Raw genomic sequence first — 21,165 nt, forward strand, 5'->3', positions numbered from 1 at the left:
GACGCCGTGGATCGTCGTTTTCTTCGTTTCTCAAGGTACTGTACTTGTGGGGTCTGTTGCGACTCCAGGCTCGACGTAGCGCTCCTCGCGGTCGACGCCGAACCTTGGGAATCTTGTAGACTCGACGTCGTGTGACTCCTGTGGGGGTTACATTGTTGCCAAAGAACTGTGCTCAGAAGAATACTTTGCTAAAGAACTATTTGCCAAGAAGAAACCTTACTTGAACTATTATTCTTCCTTCCAAAGAGTATTTATTAAGACTGTGGTATATTTTTGTCGTTATTTGGTCTTGTGCTAAGCCTTATATAAAAATACTATTTTTATAATAACTTCTGTGTCGTGTCCATCTGTAGTGTATTCACTTTATTACTGTATGTGGTCATAAATGCTTAACACACTGCCTCTGAGATAAGCCTGTCTGCTCTGCCAAGCTACCAAGGGGGTAGCAGGGGTTATCTGAGTGTGTAATCCCCTTGCCCTGACTAGAGTTGGTTGGTCCCTATTTGTCAGAAGTGTATACCTCTGCCAACTAGAGACCGCCGGTTCTAACACTAACTAACCCAGGGAACATGGTAGAAATTCAAGTTTAGTATGCCTGAACTCAGAATGATAAAATACATCTTTTAGTGAAGTTGGTTTTAACATTCTGTGTTTGAAAATACCACGTTTAGAAAGTAGGGAGTTTCTTGCCTAACCATCCAGCCTGCCTTTGCTAGCTTGTGTATTGTATGTCTGGTTTTGTGAGTGACAGGGGCTGGGGGGCTCAGGAGACAAGGTGAGTCAGCACAGGGCTGAATAGACCTATCTGCATGTAGAGTGGTGGGAGGACTAGCACCTGGGCCTGAATATGTCTGTACCTGCCTTCCACAATGCTGGCTCCACCTCGTGGGGTGTGTCTGATGACCCTGGCCAACACTGACAAGGAAGAAGGTGTGCAAGGGCAGGATGCACTCTGAACTGGTTTGGAATAGGTACAGGACCCTGTGCCTTCAGAGAACAAAAAGAATAGTAGTATAAATATGGGGCCCCAGACCCCAAGACTTTAGATCACTTCTGGGAAAACAAGACAAACCTTTGACAAGGAGAAGAACCAAGGAAGCTGCAGGAGTTTGGACTGCCCCTCTGCCAGTGTGCTGTTTGCTGGGTTGGCCTGCAGTGGTTTCTTTATTGCCAAGAAAAGGAGTAGGAACTTTTAAGGAACTTTCATCATCTTGCAGAATATTTCTCCAAGGGTTTGAACTTGGGCTTGCCTCCTGCTGAAGTCTCAGGGCTACAAGACTTCACCACCAGCTCCCCTCTGAATTTCCTTGCTGGAAATTCTGTCTGCAGAAGCCTGCGTGTCGCTGGGAGCTGGAAGCACAACTCAACAAGAAGAAGCGTGTCGCTGTCGCAGCTCTGTCGCAGCATCACCAGAGAAGCGCGTCTTTGCCGCAGTTGCTTGCCGTCGCATCACCAGAGAAGCGTGTCGCCAATGCAAGCGTTGCCGTCGCATCACTGGAGAAGCTTGTCACAGGGCCTGTTGCGGCTCGGAAGTTGTCGAGTCACTGCACGGCCATCAGGCGTGCATGCATCGTCTTCACGTCGTCGCATCGCATCAAGGGCACCATCTTATCGCATTGCGCCAGATTGTCGCATCGAGGCGCCATCTTGCCGCATCATAACCGGAACACAGTACGAGAATCAATACATCACCTCCTCTCCGGTAAGGAACAAGACGCATCCCCTACTCTGCGCAAGCATTGAGGAGCGACGCATCGCCTCCCCCGAAGCAAGGAACTGACGCATCACCCTCCCTGCAAACCTTGTGTTTGTTTTGCGTTACTCATTCAGGTACTTTTGTGAGAAACGTGTCGCATTTATCATCAACTTGAACTAAATTACTTCTACCATCATTAAGTCTATTTTGAGTACAGTATTGTGGATTTTTGTCATTTGTGATCTTGTGTTAAGTCTATATAAATAATACTTATTTTTAAACAAGCAGTGTAGTGTCCATTTGTAGTGTTTTCACTGTATTACTGTATGTGTTCACAAATGCTTAATACACTGCCTCTGAGACAAGCCTGTCTGCTCGTGCCAAGCTACCAAGGGGGTGAGCAGGGGTTATCCGGGAGTGTAATCCCCTTTCTCTGACTTAGAAGCAAGGGTCCCTATTTGGTCAAAGGTGTATACCATTGCCAACTAGAGACTCCCAGTTCTAACAACTCTGATAAAGAGAAGGGTGATGCTTCAAGGGTTCCGGATATGTTAAAAAAATGTTAGAGCTAAAAAACTGAAGAAAGCAGTCACTAGAGGGCAAATATGCCCTGCTGCCTCAGGCCACCGGCGTGCAACAATGGAACCTGTTGAGGATGTAATCCCTCTATCACCCAAATCTATGCTTAATGATAGGAAAGAAGATCCCACGATACCAACTTCTAAAACCCCTTGTTAACTGTTTCCCGAAGTCAATATTGCCCCGAGTATTCCCTGCCATAACCGATTTGAAGCCCTCAAACTCAAGGGGATGTTGAGCGGCCAAATCTACCCCAGTCGCAACCTGAAAACAGCCATGCTGATCAAATGGTAAATGGATGCCAACCAGGTCCGGTGATACCTACTGAGCCAGCGTCTCTATCAATATTAACACAAAAGCAGTTTGATTGTTTCCCTGGGGAATCAAGTCTCTTTGCTACAGCAAAGAAGATTGATGTGCTGCTGTAACAAAGAACTAGCTCAAACTTTTTTAAACTCCCAAGTGAACCAAATCTATTCGAAAGCGCTAGCAGCCACAAATAGATTGGATCAGACACAAAATTCTGCTGCCACCTCAAGCACCCTCGATTTACAAGTGTTTCTTCTAGAAACTACTCAGCATGATCTGCAAGGTATCATAATCAAACAGCTGTCAATAGTATGACCACAAGAGTAGCGGATGGTGATTTGCACAAGAGAGCAAGGGCTGGTGCTAATGCAAACCTTTTTCTCCACCGGGGTGTTTATATGAGCCTACTCTTCAGCTCCAAAAAGACTATTCATTAAGAACTCTAACTGACTGTAGTCGAAGAAAATCAAATCAAGACTTTAACAATTCAATCTATATGACGCGAGTGCCCAAACATAAGTCTTGAGACTATAAAGGTACTGGTTAATTTTCAAAGTAATATTCTGGCTTAGGGTAAAGCGCAAGCGCCTCTCTGTAATTATATCAGATATTCTGAGTGCCAGACGGTGCCCTTCTGACTCCCCATACTTCGATTGCATCCAGGTTACTTCTTTTTTTTTAAAAACCTTTATTCAGCATAGGATAACAGTACACAGCGTAATGCCTACAACCACAAGTGGCCGGGTTACTTTATGTGATAGCCAGTTAGCTGAGAATCTTATTAATTTTGAAATTCGGACCTGCCACCTTATGAGAAGTGATGCGATTGGAATTAGATTAACGCTGTCTCTTCCAACTAATAGACCTTTGAGAAGCTCCCTAACACAATCTGATAACTCAACCTTACAAGCTAGTCACCCATCTTCTACTTCAAACCTGAATGCAGTCGATTGACTGAGTGTAAAGCACGCACAGATCAATTGTGGTTCACCTAGTATAGAAAGGTTAGGCACAATATCTGACACTAATGAGGCCATTGATTTCACTGACAATAGGAGGAGAGAGGCAGGGGTGTTGAGGATGACAAACTATGTGTCCCCTAATAGAAATACTTCTACTTACCTGAGTAGGTCAGCTGGAAATCTGGGTAGTGATAACACGGAGGGTGGGAGTAGGCCAGGTGCCATAACTACTATACCTTTGGATGTTAGCTTATGTTCTTTGCATGCATCGGGTCTTGCAGGCATCCAGACATAAGCTGGTATTAATTTCATTATCCTAGAACCTGGGAGGTATTGCTTCTAAGCTGGACGATCCTGAGTGGCTACTGTACATCGGAGAGCATGATATTTGTATATTTCAAGAGACCTGGGTAAATGAAAAAACAATTATTGATGGGTTTACCAGATATAGTGTCGAAACTAAACACCCCAACCATTACGGGAGGGCAATTGGAGGTCTCTTGATTCTTGTCAAGAATAATGCATTTAAATCATGCACATTGTTGCAGATAACATGCTTAGACTTAATGGGGATCACTGCGTTGCTACCATCAGGAATTGTCTTGACCCTCTTAAATGTATATGTAAGATCTACTGCGGCTAGTATTAAATCCCCCATTTTGTCAACCCCGGAAAAAGTGTTGGACTCCCTTCATTCGAACACAAAAGCAATACTGGCTGGCCATTTCAATACATCTTATGAACCATCGGCCTCTATTAATGAAGTCACAGAAGATGAAGATGAGCAGCAGGGTATTAGAGCACTCTGAGTAAATTTTACGGAAACTGGTCGTAAGCTAGGCTCCCTAGTAGGGGGGAATAGGGTTGAGGGCATGTAACGGTCGCACTAGATCCGACCCTGATCTAGCTCCTACCTTCAAAAGCGGTATTCATGCGACTGTTATCGAATTTGTTATTTTGGATGTGAGACTCTGGGCACTTTTGAATGGTATGAAAGTGGATAGGCGAACTGACAGTGACCACGATTCCCTGGTGGTCACACTGGGCGGAGCTTCATTGGCAAGACTATCGAATACACGCTACACAGAGGTACCTGATCCTGTACTTTCTAATTGTAGGCGCTATGTCTCCTGGCCCAAAATTATGACAAATCAAACATTGTTGTCACAGATATATGGGCTTTATGTCATCTCACTGGATAATTATGAAGGTGTGATTGAGCAAAAAATCCCAATTCTGAGTATACACAATCTACTCTTTAAAGAACTCCAAAAGATTTTTTATAAAGACATGACCAGCGTTGGGGAAACCAAAATATCTGGTTTGATTCCCCTTGGAAGCAAGCTAAACATCTACTAAGGTATGCTGTCCTGGAAGGCGATAGGGACCAAATAGCCCAAGCATGCCGCACGTGTGAAACCTCTATAAAAGTGGCAAAAAAGCGATGGGATGACAGAATCTGGAAGGATATGCTGCACCCTGTAAAACCAAATGATAAGTGCTTATTTTGGCACACAGTGTCGCAAACTAGAGTAGAGAATACTATGAACCACCAACATTTTATATCAGCTGACAGGTGGGTGTCCCATTTCTCTGATCTCTATGAGCCTAAGGAAGACAACCCACTGGTCTCCCATACAATGGCATCCAGGGGCTCGTCCTGCTGCAATATGTTACACCTTGATGGTCCAGCTGTCACCTTTAGCTTAGAAGATGCCATGAATGCCATCTCTGCGCTAAAAGCACCTAAGGTACCAGAACCTGATAAAATCCCTGGGGACCTCTATAAATCGGAACCCCAGATTTGGTCTCTTTATTTTAATCTCCTTTCCAATGCAATAGCGCGAGGGGGGGAGATTCCCGACTCTTGAAAAGGGGCTGAGATTGTCACCATATATTAGAAGGGTGATGCCTAATCGACAATTCCCAGAAGATTTTCGCTAAACAAATCCTTGATAAATTACATCACTGTATAGACATAAATAATATAATGTCAGATCTCCAAGCAGGATTCCGCTCCAAGATGGGCACTGTAGACCAGATTTTCAGATTTACCACACTACACTGGAAATATACTCTACTACAACAGCAGAATCTTCATGTGGCATTTGTTTATCTCAGAGCCGCCTTTGATCTCATCCCCCATACAAATCTGTGGTCTGTTCTAAATGCGATGGGGGTACTAGGGAACTTAATCTACCTTATGTCCCAGGTACATAACATAACAACAACTTTGCCATGGAACGATGTGGGCATGTAGGAGAGTCAACTAAGCGTATACCCATACAGCGGGGTTTATGCCTGGGGTGTGTCCTTGCTCCTACGCTCTTCACCCTCAACATAAACAATGTGGTTGATGTCTTGAAAAACTGTACAAATGACTCCCCTTTACAAAACGGTAATAAAGTACTGATTCTTTTATTTGCAGATGACTCCCTTCTCATTTCTAAGACCCCAATGGGTCTCCAGCTCCTCGTCGACAAATTTACAGATTTTTGTGTGGCAAGGGGCTTGGAGCTCAATGCTAAAAAAAACAAGTATATGGTATTCGGTAAGGGAGGGGATAAAAATCCAATCATACGGGCTGGGAGAGAAGTACTTGAGAGGGTCAGGAGCTTTGATTAATTAGGAGGTAACGTAATGGGGAGTATGAAGTGGAATGACCAGCTAAAGAAAAGTTTGTTACTACTAGAGCACAGAGCAAATGCCATCAGTAGGCTGCATAGGCAAAGAAGCTCCCGTGCAGTATCACCAGCCCTGGAAGTCTATCATGGCAAAGCACAAGGGGCAGCCCTATATGGAGCTGAGACCTGGGGATGCACTGATGTTTCTCAACTTACTACTGCAGAAAATAGATTTGCCAGAAGGCTGGCCTCTGTGCCAAGTAGCACACCATTAATTCCCTTGTTTCATGATTTAGGGTTTAAATGAATTGCAGATTTGGCCGCCCTTAGACCATTTGTCTGGTGGATTCGATTATGGGTCATTCTCGACACTGAAGGAATTCAGAGATTTCTTGGCTGAAGTGTTGTGTATAAGGGGTGCCAAATCAATACCTTGGGCCAACTTTGTCTCAGATTGGTTTCATAAGTTAGGATTGACAAGACTATGGATTAATCCGTGAAGAATGTGTAAGACCGACCTCAACTTCTTAAAATCTAGGTACTGGACTCATATCCAAGATATTCATTTAAATAACCATTTAATTGGCAAATTAACAAACAGATTTTCAGATATTAAGCCGTTTTCTCGTTACGAGTAATTTTTAGATTTCATCTTCTCCCCTCTAGTCAAGAGTCTTTCCATCTGTTTCGACTTGCCACTCTGCCCTTGAGATCAGTAACGAGTCATTAGTGCAAGGCCCTCCAATTGAAGCTCAGGTTAGATGTTCTTCACATCTAACATGGGCTTCAATTGGAATTCCATCGAGCATATTATCAAGCCCATTATCGCTGTTTTAGCAGCAGTTTTCTGCCGCTAAAGCGGCGAAAATTTTATCGCCTGTCTTGATAATATGCCCCAAAGTTCATTACTACTACTACTACTACAGAGACCAAGAATTAGGCTTCCATTTTACAGATTTTCTAAAATGGAAATGCACACAGGATAAGCAAAGGCTTGTTCACATAAACAAAAAGTGCACATTTCTTACTGCAAAATCGAACTGATGTCTACAATGCACGCTGAAGCCTAATCATGCCAAAGTACGCTTATCTGAATTAGGCCTTGTTTTTCTAATTAAGGAAAGCACTCTAACACACTTTACAGGTTCACTCTTTTTGCCTGTTTCTTTCTCGTGCCCTTTGTCCATCCATAAATATACGGAACCATTCTTATTGACATTTACTTTCATCACTTGATTTTTAAAAACCTATTAGCAGTGTGTGAACAAAACCATTTTTTGCTAGAACATGTTCATAAATGCAAGGTTTTATGGTTATTTCAAGTGTTTTGGAAAAACTAATGTAACCGTTCTTTGAACTCTAGAATCTATCAATTGATGCATAGTCTGCAACCAATAAAAAATCATTGTAAGTGATGTCTTAGCATTTTCTATGTATACCTCTTGTTTCCAGAACTATAATGAGAGTTATATATCCATGTGACTAGGGAAGCTAGTCAAATATAATAGTCTATTGCGTTTATAGACCTACCATTCAATACACAATATTACAGATGCAACCATGGTCGCCAATGTATCTTTTTTCTAAGTTAAATTGGCTTTTTTGTGAATTCAATGAGAATCGTGCACTGGGAAACCTTCAACAACCCACATAATTGAAAAATATCTTTCTGCAGTATTGACATCTGTACTATATGATAAAGAAGGTCTTTTGCTTATAGCAGCGCTTCATTGACTTTCTCGACTACTCGTGCCACATCAAAATTATTAGTAATAAAAATCCTGCCCTCATCTATTAGCTTTTTTTTAAAGGGACACATAGAAGGATGACGGCAGCGGCACTGTTGTCTCTCAGGCTGAACCTCATCGATGTCTGCTCTGCCAGTGAGAGCAAGCCAGTGTGTTGTCACTGAACTTGGATATTCACTTCCCACAGACTCCTCCTGACACAGCACTGCAGTTCACCCACACGACCTAGGACTGATGGTAGGAGCTAATAAGTTGGCCTTCGGTAGGAGTTGAAAGCTAAAGGCCAGTCTCTGCACCCAGACCTTCCTCCACAAGGTCCAAATTTGTTAAATCCGCATGAAGGTGGGCACACAATTAGTGCATACAGCAACATTTTGGTATGACAAGATTTCTCCAGATACATTCAAAAAGCAAAAGGTGTATGTGAGAAATTGGGTTGTTGGTTGACTGGAGTAATGAATTGTTAAAAACTTTAAGGTAAACACTAGTGGTGCAATGGGCTTGGCAATATTTACAAGGCCATGTAAAGTCACCTTTGGTGACTTTTCCAGGCCTTCTAAAAATGTGCCCCTTTCATGCATTAATCTGTGTGAAAGGGGCCTTCCATGGGTGTTGCTGTGGGTGTTCCCACACAACATCCATGGAACTTGACACATTCCGAGATGTACAACATTTAGTAAAACCGGGAATGCATCAATATCCTACTCCTCCCTAGGTAAGGTGTAGGAATGGCGCAATGGGGAGAAATACTTTTATGTCTCCTCATTTTTTCCTCTTTCTTTGTGTCCTGATAGAAAGAGGAAAATGCCATTAATGATTGTTTTTGTGCAGGAAGATTTCCCTTTCTGCACAAAACAATCATACCCACAGCGCAAGCATCATTGCAAAATGACACAAGGATGCCTGCACTGGCACATGCCAGCCAATTGTGCGCCAGCACACGGGAAAACACAGAGATGCATCATATTGTTGTTAATATGATGCTTCCCTGTGCTTTGAAAATGAAATAGCATGGCACAGCTAAATGGCTTGTGGAGCCTCACTGCATCATTCTATTGTAGATGAGGCCCACAGTGCTCAAAAGTTCAAAGCAGCAACCATGCACATCTAGTGGTTCAAGGCCTGGTCAAAGAAAAAAATATGACGGACTATGATGGTGTGCGAGTTGGATACAAGAAGTGGATTGAGCCGAGTCAGCGCTTACCTTCGGACTTAGACGAAATTTTGAAGGAAATTTTCCAAAAAGGTAAAGTTGGGCAAGGCTGTAGGTAGCATCTTCATTGAGGAGCCGCTAGATGAGGTCATTGTGAAGATTTCCATGTTCCGACTCCAGTTTTTGGAAGTCGAAAATATCCAGCTGGACTAGGCAGGAGGGTGTAGCCCATAAGAGTTCCACAAGGCCAGATACCCCTTGGAGCAAGAACCGCTGAACAGGATTTGCTGCTTTAGAGAAGAATGTAGTGGGATCTACTAAGAAGTCAGGCCATCTGATGATGCACCTTGGAGGGAAAAATGGGCAAGTTGGTCCCAGTCTTCCCTTAGTTCTCAGAGCAGTATTCAGCCAAATAAATTGTGATTGTGGCTATCTGGGCACCTTTAGCACCATCACCGAGGGTATGGGAATGGCGGGGCACCACTTCGGGGGGTTAGAACTCACTCAGGCTGAGTCCCGGTACGCTTTGAAGATGGTTGGAGCCTTTTCTGTCATGAGGCTTTGATTAGAAGGTCAGATAATTAGGCCTTGGAACCACTCTCGTAGCTCTAGGTTCAAGTGATGGAACAGGGCTCAAGCAGCTGGCCAGGCCTCTGAGGGTTGAAGGCAGGCTCCAGGCAGCAAAGTACTCCTTTTAGGTGCAGTAAAGCAGCATTGTAAAGTACACAGCAGGCCACAGAAGCAGGAAGCCTTCCGAGATTCCTTCCACATGTCCAGAAAGTGAACTGAAGAGTGGGTCTGAAGGTATATTATTATACCTGGTGTCTTCTTTGGAGTAGAATTGTTTTCAGAATTTCCATTGAATGGTTTGAAGTTTCCTGACTTTCCTGCCCTAGCTGTCTGCATGAACAATGCCCGAGTGACAAGTCCTTTGTGTGAAGGTTGGGCACAGTCTATTCACTTGCAACTGGGACTGTGCCTGCTCCTTCCCCCATCCTGCCAGTTAAAGGCCCATCCAGGCACACCAAGTCCCTCTAGTGTGTGGCTGCCTGGGAGGGATAAACAAAGACCAACTACCAACTAAACTCAGTCATATGTCCTAGGACAGGCTGCAGGCAGCAAGTAGTCACAGCAGGCACATGCTAACTTTCTAAAAGTGGCTTTTCAAAATTGTAAGTTAAAATCTGACTTTATCATTAAGTAAGATATAGAATTACAATTTCTCGGACACCAAACACAAACTGTTTACAAGTTCCCAATCAAATGTTAGCATTTATTAAATGTAATAAGGCAACTCAATGTTAGCATTGAGATGTGGAAGGCCTCACAGCAGTGACACAATATTTTTGAATGTTTTCATTACCAGGACATATAAAACTTGAACATACATATCCACATTTTAATTGCAATGCACTGCAATAAACAATCATTTAAAACAAATGGCATTGTGCAACTTTTCAAAACGCTGTTTCAGATTGCTTATGTACATGAAGGGACACCTTCCTGCACATAAGCAATCATTCCCCTCAATGCAGGCAGCCTTGCACTATGGTGCAAGGGTATGTGCGTTCGCGCTAGGCAACTAAATTAGCACCAGCGCAGGGGAAAACGCAAGGCTACACTGTATTCTTGTAAATACAGCGCAATCCTGCGTTTCAGAAGTGGTGGAGTGCAGCATTAAGCCAAGGAGGCTAACGCCGTGCTCTGCCACTTTCTTGCAAATATGCCCCTAAATTTAAATTGAGGGTGTGACAGGAAGAAAGATCTCAGGAAATGTAAGCAGTATGAAGGTGAAACAGGAAGGTCTCAGCATAGTGAGGATTTCAGCAGAATTCCTCTGAAAAGGGAACAAGTGTATAACATATAGCTTTACACTTTCATGAATAGGGCAGCAGGGAGGTCTGTACCTCTCAAAGTCCAAGGGTATCTGCTCTAATCTGTAAGGGGGAGATTTACTAAGATTTTGCACCATGTTTGTGTCACAAAAGTGAGACAAGTCAGTGCTAAATCTTTTTTTCCCGAAATTACTTTCTGTCGCTAAACATGTTTAGCACTGGAAATAACGGAAAGGTAATGTGAAGCAGGGCATAGCACTGCTTTGCATTACTTTGCGCCATGGGGGCGTACCAAGGGTGGTGCATGGGCATTCCCATGCAACCACACACGGTTTCTCAGGCTAAACCCAATTTACTAAATAAATTAGATTGGGTTTAGAGTGAGAAAACTGGTCCCTTTTCAAGTAGGTACAAGGAAGGAGAAATCTAGCAAGGAAGGAGAAATGCTTTAATTTCTCCTTCCTTTTATGACTTTGCTTGTGTGCTGCACTTTACAGAACACAAATTGGAAAAATGGTTAAAGTAAGTCTGTGCATTGTATTTTGTACTAGAAGGGTTCCTTCCAGAACAAAAACTATGCTAGACTCACAGAGACACCCTTGCACCATGGCGCAACGGTGTCTCTTTGGCGCACGCTAGCTGATTTCAGTGCCGGCGTTAGTGAGAGCAGAGGAGAGTGTCTTATTTTAGTAAATAAGGCCCTCTCCTCCTCTCTCCTTTTCACGTATTGTAGCACAGCATTTGAGGCTGCCGCAGTGCATACGTGAAAAAATAGTAAATGTTCCCCAGTGTATACATTAATTAAACCTCACAAATATATTCTCAACATCCGATCTTCACACCACCCTTTCAAGGACCAATGGTGTTGCACTTCACGTATACAATGACAACATCTCCAGATTTTTTCATCCTCCGAAACTTGGACATTCACACAACCTTGAGTAGTACACCATGATTGATATGTGATGAAGAGGAAGTTTCTTCAGCTACTGAAGACTTGAAACTGCTTCTGCAGAGGAGAGAACATGCAAGGCATACTGTTAAATAAATTCCAAAATTCAGGACTGGTTCAATTAACTTTCTTAAACACTACAATGTACACTTTAACTGCATGATCTTATGTGCACGTATGACTTCAAAATTAATGCAGTAATATAAATGTAACTTATGTAAATGAGTTCCTGTTTACATTGTGCAATGCACTGTCAAATATATGCAACATCGCTTAAGACATTAGTATAAATAGGTATGAGAACTACATTTCTTCATGGTTAGACTAAACATGAATGGGCACACATTTATAAATCTCTAGTTTGTACCGGGAATTCAATTCAATAATACAATTGAATACTTTATTTGTCATTAATAGAGTTAGGCACACAGAGTATATGGTGCTAAGTACAGGTAAATATTATGCTTCTGTGATCAATAGGGGTGGAGCCAAAATTGCACTGCTCCAACTGCATTGAGGCTGCAATGACAGACCTGTGATACGTTTTAAGGGGCTACTTAAGTTAAGCGGGTGTCACAATAATTGCTGCATTCCCACTAGTAGTATTTAATTTACAGGCCCTGGGTACATGGTACACCATTATACAAGTGACTTATAAGTAAAATAAATATGCCAATCAGATGTAAGCCAATTTTACCATGCTTATAGGGGAGAGCATGAGCACCATCGCACTGGTCAGCAGTGGTAAAGTGTACAGATTTCTAGAGCCAACAACAAAAATCCCAGCAGGAAAGTGGATGGTAAGAGCAAAATGTTTAGAGGTGACCCTGCGGAGAGGACCACATCTAACAACCATGCTCTTAGGCACAGTATTGAGAATAGGACAGACTACCCTGCTCTTGCCCATGGCATTGGTATGAAAATTAGATAACCTCCCATTCTTGGGCAAGGTGAGGACTGCCCTTCTTGTCATTGAGTATTCTGGAAGGTCTTAAAACATATCATGGCTCCACCAATTGGACAAGGCAGGTTTCAGAGTAAAAAACACCTATTTGTTATACTCCCAGTGCTCCCAACTCTTGTAAACATTGGACAGCCGCAAAGAAAATAATGTAAATCCTCCTCATCCTTGAGGCAGGTATAAGGGGGTTTATTTGAAAGCATTCCCTATAACTGCCATAGATGAAGGCAGTTGAAGGGCATTAAGGCAACTGTATCAACATATACAAAAACAAATTCAATGCTATTGTGCCCATCTCCACCTTCCTTGATGGAGGGATTGGAGGGCACACTAACAACCTCTCCTCTGTGACCAACAGTGAGGAATTGGGGTCGAGATCCTTGTCATTCACTAACATCAGAAGTTACATTAAAAAACATGTAGGGGATCAGTACTGTTTCAGACCCATCCAGTAGAAGGGGCAATATATGCTTTAACCTGCTTCCACTGTACAAGGGACTAGAATTCTTCATATACCCCTTCTAACCTAAGAGGTGAAGAGATATTTCTTATTTCTAACCTCACTTTGTCCAAGGGTAGGAATTATGTTCCTTTTCATTGCAGCTACAAACTGCTCTGCTCTCTCTGTTTTCCAGTGTAGGAAAGTGCCCCTTTTTGACATGGTCAATCCCATGTTTTGCCTGGTATTTGATGCAATATTGACAGAAGTGCAGTGGGTTTCTGCTATCCACGGCACCCGTGCCCAATCGCTTTCCCTAAAACTGTATAATTGTTCCCTCAATTAGCAATACCTTTAGCATACCCTGTAAGTCCCTTTCAAATGGTACCCCTGGTACTTAGGGCAGGGAGGCTAAAGAGAGTCCCTAAGGGTTGCAGCATGTATTGTGCCACCGTAGGGACCCCTCACCACAATCATGCGAACTGCCATTGCAGGCTGCATGACATGGTGCGGAGAAAAGTGAATACATGACATGACACCTGTGTGCCATGCCTGCAAACGCTGCATGCAGTAAAGGTAATTCATCCCACAGCAGGCCTTACAGCCCTAAGGCAGGGTGCACTATTCTACATGTGTGGACATGTCTGAATGAGCAGATATGCCCCTGTGATGTCAAAGGGGATTTTTTATTTTATGAGTGACCATCGGAGCCATTTTAAGTGCATGTGCTGGACACTGGTGATTAGGAGTTTCCCAGCTACAAGATGACTTTACTGAAATCAAAGATGTTTGTTCTCGTATTAAAAAACCCACACTGATTCCAATGATGGATTTATTAATACATGCACCCAGAGGGCACCTTAGAGGAGCTCCCTGGAAACTTGCCAACCTCTAGTGTTCTGGATGACCGGTGTAAACCAGCCTGCTACAACAGACAGGTTTCTGACACCCTGCAGAGTGAGAACCCATGCTCTCAGATCGGAGAAACAATGCCTGCATATCAAAGCAGGAGGCTTCAAAGGTCTTTGCCATCATTAATATACTACCCAGTCTTCCCCCAGACAGGAAATGCAACCCCCGACTGTCCTTGGCAGGATACACAACTCATAGTGCAACAAGAGAACACATTTCAAAGAAATGATACTTTTAAGGAGAAAACAAAATCAGAAACAATAATCACCAAATCTGTGATTATCTAAATACAGAGTTTGTAGTGCAACCGGTTGTCGCTGTGGTACTGCGCAAACGCAAGTCCTATCCTCACCGCTGACAACCAATGTTAGAAGTGGGATTTCTGGTTGGCTAGGGCTTGCGCCTAAGCCAGACAGAAACCACCACTCTAGTCAGGGCAAGGGAGTTACACGCTGAAGATAACCCCTGCTCACCCCCTTGGTAGCTTGGCACGAGCAGTCAGGCTTATCCCAGAGGCAATGTGTAAAGCGTTCGCGCAACACACACACACAGCAGCAGCACACTAGGCACACCACAAAAGGAACTCCACATAAGGTTATATTTACAAGCCCCTATCGCAACTGGAGCATCACTTTTTGTGACTCTCCGGTGGCATAGCGGCTTTTCCCATATTTACAAGGTGGTGCTAAGCCACTTAACATGGCTTAATACCACCTTATAAATATGCCCCTTTCCGCTGAAATCCTCTGCAGCAAATGGGTGTGCAATGGGAGTGGCAGTGGGCGTTCCACCTCAACACCCATTGTTTTGGACGCTGCCCCAGATTTATAAGGCTGGGGCAGCGCCAAAAACAAACGCTTGGGAATACCTGGTTTTAGGATGGTGATATGAGAAAATATTAATTTCTCCTAGTTTTTTTGCTCTTTCTATGTGTGCTGCATCATATAAAAAGCAAATCACCATGAATGATTGTTTATGTGCAGAACGGTGTCCCTTTCTGCACATAAACAATCTCTCCTATAGCTCAGGCACCCTTGCAACATTGCAGCACGGTGCCTGCAATGGTGTTAGGTAGCTTTTTTTGCACCAGCGTCAGGGCAAACACAGGGGTGCACGGTATTCCTGTGAGTACAGCATGTCCCTGCATTTTAATAATGTCGGAGCGCAGCGCTAGCAAATCTGGCTCAGATCCACTCTCCGAATTCTTTTTGTAAATATGCCCCTTTGTCTCTTAAAAACTCATCTTCTGGCAGCTGTCAGTTTGTAAAAATCTGGTTCAAACTATGTACGTGTAATGTACAGTAGTGATGATCATTTCCATCTAGTTGCCAAGGCTAAAGATTTTTGTTTAATAACAGTAATAATTGTTAATGTTTAGTTTTGTGTAATAAAATTGGTATATTAAAATTGTACGTTGGTAAGATTTAAAACGTATCAGGAGATCATTTGCAAAGGGGCTCTGACATTTCAACTGCCAAGAAGCCACTGCCAATTTGACAATTTTTCTCCCTTCTTTGACACAATTCCTATATTGTTTTTAGATTTGCCCTTACTGTAGTTGTTGTTCCCTTGAGAATGCCCCACATCAGTTGAAAACAAAACTGTTTTTCCTCCATTGCAGCTGCACTGAAGCCTTTTTCGAACATTCCCTTCACTTTCAGCTGAGGGTCAAACTTTGATTCGCCCCATCTGATCACTGCTCTTGACCTGCTTGTCCTCAGAATGCGAGTTGACGTCTTTTGCCTTCGAAAAATAGAAGTGTGCATTAGATGAGACATTGCGTCAGGATGAAAACAGCATTGAAAAGGTAAAAGTACACACGAGCAGAGCAGTTTCGCTGACCTTGAGTTCAGTTTGAAGATCAGCGTGCTGAATAGGAGGTGAACGTGACAATGGAGCTGCAGTCTTTCATGAATAAAATGTCTCTGATTGAGGGGCTAAACAAAAGCCAGCCATGATTCACATTCGTTTTTCAATCTCATGTTTCTTATAGAAAGTGTCTAACCTTGAGGTAAAGACCAGTAGTACACAAACTGTCCTCACCCTGCACTTCAAAGTGAAATGTTCTTCTTGAATGACTGACAACATGTTCTAAAGTACTGTTTCAGGGCTCACTGAAGGAAGTACGTTTGTATATAATTATTCTAGCTCGCTTGTAAATAATTAAGATTTACAGTGTGAATATTTTTATAGATTATCCAATAAAAATTTTATTAAAATTCAATATAAGTAGTTAAGAAATAATTTCTGATATTTTAAACTGCAAGTGATCATCCACAGGCATCACAGAAACCTAGCGACGTATGCCCAGAATGTGAGCATTTCATAAAAGAACAAATTAAATATGTGGGGCCTGGTGCAGGAAGTGATTGCACGATTGCTAGAGGTGACCGTAATGTGCGACTCCGTAATGCAAATACGCAATGCATAAAGGCACAGCATATCATGAAAAATAAGGATTTACGGTGTAAGGCAAGTGAGTGCTTGTGATGAAACTTCTTTACCGAAATTACAAACCAATGTCGACTAGAACTCGTCTTCGCACATAGGGCCTCATGTAGGTAGCATACAAGTTACCACTTCTTAAATACCGAACGTTACCGAATCGGTATTTAAGAAGTGGTAACTCGTATGTAGGTAATCATTCGGAAAAAATTACCGAATCGGTAAAAATCGGTAATTACCGAATCGGTATTTACCGATTCGGTAATGAGGCATACCTTCCCATTGATGGGAAGGTATGCCTCATTACCGAATCGGTAAATACCGATTCGGTAATGGGGGGAACACATGCAAGGGTGGCAGGGTGTCACATTGACACCCTGTTGCACCCCTGATTCGGCCATGTGTGCACATGTGGCACACATACATACCCTAAGGGCATGTATGTCTGCCACATTGCACACTTCTAAGCGCTTAAAAATGCTTACACACATCCATTAATTATTTACCACCAACTATTAGTTGGTGGTAAATACCGACTCCTAAAAACACCCACACACTCCCCCTACATCTCATTTCTGTATTCGGAATTTACCGAATCGGTAAAATTACCGATTCGGTAATTTTACCGATTCGGTAAATTACCGAATACAGAAATGAGCCCCCTACATCTCAAAAGCCAAAATACCGGTCGGTAACGGTATAATTACCGAAAATCGGCCGTTACCGACCGGTATTTGGCTACCTACATGAGGCCCATAGCCTTTAAAATGCAAGACAAATACTAATTTAAGAAAAAGTGCAAGAGGGTGAAAAGGTGAGAAACTTTTTAACTGGCCAACCTAGACACAAAAAAATGCACACCATGGAAGGCGGTTCACATTAAATAAATATTCAATATCGCTGTACTCTACTTAGTGGTAAGACGCTGGTGCTGACAGGCTGCAGAGAAAGAGCACAGACACGCAATTATATAGTTTAAGTCACATTGTACTCCTGGAAGAATGTTGGGTTAATCTGCACAAAATATAGATTCACAATGGTGAACTTACTATATTTCGTTTAGTCTTTGTCTCAACTACTAATCCATTACACATACACACAGTAAACACACTGCCACCGCATGTGTGGGTATATTCCTTACTATATCTATATGTCACATGCACATATCAACCTGTTCTTGCAATGGCTGGTATCTCACAGATTGCAGTATTCTGCTCTCACCATCAGTTCCTAGTGCCATGGCCATGAACATTACATATTTACTTCCTTGTCACTCCAGATGCCTTACATGTACTATATGAAACTAATTCACAACATAGGAAACTTTTCCATATGTCACTATTCCTACCATCGGCCAACCAACACACATATAAGAAAATAATGGGGTAATACTTAGAGCTTATATGATGTATGACATCATTACTGACATAGTAGCTTCTCCTCATACATGATGTCCAAATGCTCATGCAAAGTGCTATTCACCAGCAACTTCAGTACACCACACATGTGGGGGATTGATGATTCCTTTGCAAGGCTACATGGAGGCATGAGTGGAAATGTCATAACAATATACACAGTTGTAACGTGAACATGAAATACCTTGAAAAAACAAGAGACAAGAGGCTTTTGGCAAAACAGGAACAGTTTGTTTAATTAAACAGTACGGCCAGGCAAACAGTTACAGGTACAGGGTCTGAGAACTGTCTCAACTTACAATCGATCTGAAATGGGTGTATATACAATTCATTGAATGACATAAACAGCACCGGTGATCCCTTTTTTGGTAAGGAATGTGAACCATTGTCTGTAGCGTTATCAATTAATTAATAACTGATAGGGAATCCAGGTGGGCCTTGAACTTGCGTGGACACAATGCGGCCAGTGGGTAACATGTCCAGATGACCAACATGGGGGGGATACGTGATCAGTGTGTGTACTATGTGTGCTGTGTCCTGATTGGCTATATGTTCCTAACTTTATGTGATATCTGACTTTTTGGTATTTTGGGAGTGATTGTTCCCCTCCGCCCTTATGTGCTTTATTAGGGCCACTCTCCCTGGACCATTTTGGTGTCACTGTGCCTATCTGTGGGATTTATCTGGGATTTTCTGTTTCTCTGCTGGCTACGTGTCACCCCACCTATGACCTGTCAATCAGTGACCTCAGGCCTGGGTCACGGGGCCTGTCTAAATATATATTTCTGAGTCGGTGTTGACATGGAGTTCATAACAGGTGAATTCATTAAAAAAGATACAATTTCGTTTTTATACATAAATGTGTCATTATTTATATTGACTTTGACTTTCTCATTATTAACCCAGTTTTTCACGATATACAAAGCAAGTTTTGTTAAAAACTTATATCACAATATAAGTTTGCAATAAATTACAATTTGCACATTTGTGCGATCATATTTACAGAACAGATTATGTATCAGATTATGTGTCACCTACCAGAAAAGGTTTTCACAAAAATGAGCAAGATACCTAGGATCTGATAGGAAGCTAATGAGAGAGCAGAGACAAATACCCCCCAACATATTATACATTGAGCTGATTCATCTTGGAGTTCTGTGACCTGTGTTTCTTATAAAGAACCTCAATGTGAGATTTGTTTCTTTACATGGACATGTACTTACTCATTTACTTGTAATATCAAATTAATTTCTAATGGGGTTACTTCATCTGAGATAGGCATTGGTATTGCTAAAGTACAAACAGAGATGGGGGACAATATAGGGCTGAAGATAGCAGAGGGGGGCTAGAATATATGAGCATGAAAAATAAAGGATAGTATGGGGTGCATTTAAGCCTTCTTTGGAACCATCAGATAATTCTTGGACTACAAAATGCTGTCAACATTCTCTTCAGTCTATAAAGGTTTGACCATGTCACGAACAACCAAAGACAGGTATATTTTCTTCCAGTTAGTAAAAAGATCCAATAGAAATCAGCCTCTCTCGTCAGCAAAGTGTTCTATAATAAAGCCACTAAATTTTCAGCAGACAAATTTAACAAGTACACTTGTCATCATCTTGTCAGGTCTGCAAGGTCTTGATGTGAAAAACTCTATAAATGGGGGTGCTGAATTCATTCCTGTGTAATTTACTGTCTCTTCACCTGAAAGTTGAGCCCAATCTGTTTGAATTCTGAATGCTCCTCAAACTCTGGGTATTTTCTCAACAGACCTTTGCTAGTACCGCTCAAAGTTATGTAGAACCATTTGTGCGTTCCTCTACAGCTCCTGGAGACGTTATATTATGAGTGTCAGATAATGGTGATACGTCAATGAAAAAAGGATATAGGCCTGATTTGTTCTTTGGGAACAGTTATATAAGATATCATAGGTGTGATCTGTTTATTATACAAATTTACAGCAAAGGCAATTATCCATTGTGAAAAACATTTGTTAAAGGCAGAAGGCCTTTAAGGGTAGATTGTTACTAGCCCATGTTAAAGCCTACAGACTGGTATTTTGTTGCATGGAATCTCAGAGGTTTCCTCAACGGGTAACAATTTTGGTATTGGTTATCCCTGGGGAAAGGGTTAGAATATTTGTGCTGAGATAATCCTTGCTAGCACTTCTTGGGAGAGCATGGCAAGTTTGGTTGTTTGGCAGAATCTTGTGGTGAAATAATACTTTAAAACATACTTGCATATGTATACACACCTTCTGGAGGCCATTGAGCTGTTAGAGTGCCATTCACATTCTGCCTCTGCTCATGACTGCATACAGCACGAGGAAGTGGTATAGCCATTCAGTCGTTGGCTCTAGTTCCCTTTATGTGACACCATTTTGCCTAGTTACATGTGCACATCAGCTTAAGTGTGTGGGGGTCAATGTTAGGGTGTGTGGGGGCAGCTGTTCAGTTTTCCAGTTTCTTTGATAGGGCTCATAGCCAGTATTGTGAGTAGATTAAACACCAATGAATTGTTTCAACATGTACCAGGGCAGAGTATTTTGATAGCTGGAGACCAATATTAGTTTGATGAAGGAACAAGATATAGGTTGCATTTGCTGCACAGCTCATCTGATTCGAATGATATTTTGAAAGAAAGATTAGAGCGTTAGTTAAACCAAAAATCTGTTTCCCAATGTACACCCTGAATAAGAGGAGCACAAGGACATAGACTTTCTACACACAGCCAATGCGCAAAATCAAAGTATTGAACTACTTATTTTGCAATCTGATTTGTTCCCTTGTATAATGAATCTCAATAAAAATTGGCGCCCTGAAAATTTTGTGACACCAGTTTTTTTCCATGATATGGCTTGGTGCACTGAATCAATAGGCATGGATTAATGCACTGCACAATGGAGAAACCACACAAGCACCTTTTATCTTCCCAGAGTAGTTAGTGTCACCACACTCTATGTCGTGGACAAACCTACAGAATCCAAATTGGTAAAATGACAAAATACCTGATTAAAGGTCAAGTCTTTTATTTCTAAAAATAGTGACATACATTTATGGCTTGGCGGTCAACATACCTAGTGCCATAACTATGAATAAGTAGCGCAGCACAGCAAATCACGTTGCTGCACTGCGC

The sequence above is a fragment of the Triturus cristatus genome, chromosome 5_2 (assembly GCF_964204655.1).
Source record: "Triturus cristatus chromosome 5_2, aTriCri1.1, whole genome shotgun sequence".
Taxonomy (NCBI): Eukaryota; Metazoa; Chordata; class Amphibia; order Caudata; family Salamandridae; genus Triturus; species Triturus cristatus.